Consider the following 2872-nt stretch of genomic DNA (forward strand, 5'->3'; position numbering starts at 1 on the left):
GGATGAGCAGAGGGATCTCGGTGTCCATGTACATAGATCCCTGAAAGTTGCCACCCAGGTTGATAGGGTTGTGAAGAAGGCCTATGGTGTGTTGGCCTTTATTGGTAGAGGGATTGAGTTCCGGAGCCATGAGGTCATGTTGCAGTTGTACAAAACTCTAGTACGGCCGCATTTGGAGTATTGCGTACAGTTCTGGTCGCCTCATTATAGGAAGGACGTGGAAGCTTTGGAACGGGTGCAGAGGAGATTTACCAGGATGTTGCCTGGTATGGAGGGAAAATCTTATGAGGAAAGGCTGATGGACTTGAGTTGTTTTCGTTAGAGAGAAGAAGGTTAAGAGGTGACTTAATAGAGGCATACAAAATGATCAGAGGGTTAGATAGGGTGGACAGCGAGAGCCTTCTCCCGCGGATGGAGGTGGCTAGCACGAGGGGACATAGCCTTAAATTGAGGGGTAATAGATATAGGACAGAGGTCAGAGGTGGGTTTTTTACGCAAAGAGTGGTGAGGCCGTGGAATGCCCTACCTGCAACAGTAGTGAACACGCCAACATTGAGGGCATTTAAAAATTTATTGGATAAGCATATGGATGATAAGCGCATAGTGTAGGTTAGATGGCCTTTAGATTTTTTTCCATGTCGGTGCAACATCGAGGGCCGAAGGGCCTGTACTGCGCTGTATCGTTCTATGTTCTATGTTCTAATGTGCGAATATATCAAGTTCGCAAATCTTCTTTTTGGGGAAGAAAATCTGTCATCCTTATCTAGTCTGGACTTCTTATGACTCCAGAGCCACAGCAATGTGGTTGAATCTTGAATGTCCTCTGCAATTGCCCAGCAAGCCACGCACTTGTACCAAATCACTGCAGACACAGTTCAAATTTTCAAATGTAGCCTTAAGGATGACTTCATAGGGTGTATTTGGGACAGTTCCTTAGAGCAATACATTCTGGAACAAACCAAGGAACAGGCTATTTTAGACCTGCTAATGTGTAATGAGACAGGATTAATTAATGATCTCACAGTAAAGGATCCTCGAGGCAAAATTGATCAAGAAATTTCATGTTGAGTTTGAGAGTGAGCATTTTGGGCCTGTAATTGTTTTTATTCGTTCAAGGGATGGCAGTATTGTTGGCAAGGGTAGCATTTGCTGCCCTAATGCCATTTTTAAGATGGTGGTGAGTTACCTTCTTGAACTGCTGCCGACCATATGGTGTTGGAACACCCACATTGCTGTAAGGAAGGGAGTTGCAGAATTTTGACCCAGCGACAGTGGAGGAACAGCGAAATAGCTCCAAGTCAGTATGGTTTGTGCCTTGAACGGGAACGGGTAGTGTTCCCAGGAATCCACTAACCCACTGCTTCCAGGTGGTGGAAATTGGCAGTTGAAAATATTATTGAAGGAGCCTTGATGAGTTGCTGGTATGGACCTTGGTGGTTCAGTGGTAGAATTCTCGCCTGCCACGCGGGAGGCCCGGGTTCGATTCCCGGCCAATGCATCGCACCTCTCTGGGGCCTCACGGTAGCATGGTGGTTAGCATCAATGCTTCACAGCTCCAGGGTCCCAGGTTCGATTCCCGGCTGGGTCACTGTCTGTGTGGAGTCTGCACGTCCTCCCCGTGTGTGCGTGGGTTTCCTCCGGGTACTCCGGTTTCCTCCCACAGTCCAAAGATGTGCGGGTTAGGTGGATTGGCCATGCTAAATTGCCCGTAGTGTAAGGTTAATGGGGGGATTGTTGGGTTACGGGTATACGGGTTACGTGGGTTTAAGTAGGGTGATCATTGCTCGGCACAACATCGAGGGCCGAAGGGCCTGTTCTGTGCTGTACTGTTCTAAGGACCTTGTAGATGGTACACACGACTGCCACGGTACATTGGTGATGGAGGGAGTGAATGTTTAAGGTGGCAGATGGGGTGTCAATCAAGCGGCTGCTTTGTTCTGGATGGTGTTGAGATTCTTAAGTGTATTGGCGCTGCACTCATCCAGGTAAGTGGAGAGCATTCCATCACACCCCTGAATCGTGCCTTGTAGGTGGTGGACAGACTTTAGAGAGTCAGGAGGTGAATTACTCGCTGCAGAATTCCAAACTTCGGGCCTGCTCTTGAAGCCACAGTTTTTATATGGCTGGCCCACTTACTATCCCAAGTTGAAGTGTTGTTAAGATCTTGCTGCATAAGGATAGTATCAGTATCTGGGGAATTCTAAATGGCACTGAACATTGTGCCCACTTTTGACATCCTGATGGAGGAAACATCGTTGAACCTTTTGAAGACGGTTGCGTCTTGAGCACAAACTTGAGGAACTCCTGCGGTGATATCCTGGGGCAGGGATGATTGGCCTCCAGCAACCTCCAACAGCCTTCCTTTGTGCTGGGTATAACTCCAATGAATTACACCGTTCCCCATTGACCTCAATGTTGCTCTTTGATACCACACTCAGTCAAATGTTGTCTTGATGTCATGGGCAGGCAACAGAGCTTTTGGGACTCATTCTCTCAGCTATTGAGAAGGGGTTAGTTTAGCTCACTCGGCTAAACCGCTGGCTTTTAAAGCAGACCAAGCAGGCCAGCAGCACGGTTCGATTCCCATACCAGCCTCCCCGGACAGGTGCCGGAATGTGGCGACTAGGGGCTTTTCACAGTAACTTCATTGAAGCCTACTCGTGACAATAAGCGATTTTCATTTCAATATCTATCCAGCTAACTACACTCTCCCTACTAATCCTCCTACACTCATTTTTATTCCCCCAACATTAATGGTACCCACATGCTTTATTAAATTTTGACATCCTTCCTGCAGTCTTTGTTCTCATCCACAGAGTCTGCAAAAAACTCACATTTATTGGACAATTGCAAAGGCTAATGCTCCCCTGTT

The 2872-nt window shown here is 47.4% G+C and overlaps 1 non-coding gene across 1 annotated transcript; it reads left to right on the forward strand.

The window, feature by feature from the left end:
* The first annotated feature begins 1427 nt into the window (after window positions 1-1427).
* On the forward strand, window positions 1428-1498 carry trnag-gcc. Its single transcript has one exon. It is a non-coding gene; the product is annotated as a tRNA-Gly (tRNA).
* The last annotated feature ends 1374 nt before the right edge of the window (window positions 1499-2872 follow it).

The sequence above is a fragment of the Scyliorhinus canicula genome, chromosome 3, assembly GCF_902713615.1.
Source record: "Scyliorhinus canicula chromosome 3, sScyCan1.1, whole genome shotgun sequence".
Lineage (NCBI taxonomy): Eukaryota > Metazoa > Chordata > Chondrichthyes > Carcharhiniformes > Scyliorhinidae > Scyliorhinus > Scyliorhinus canicula.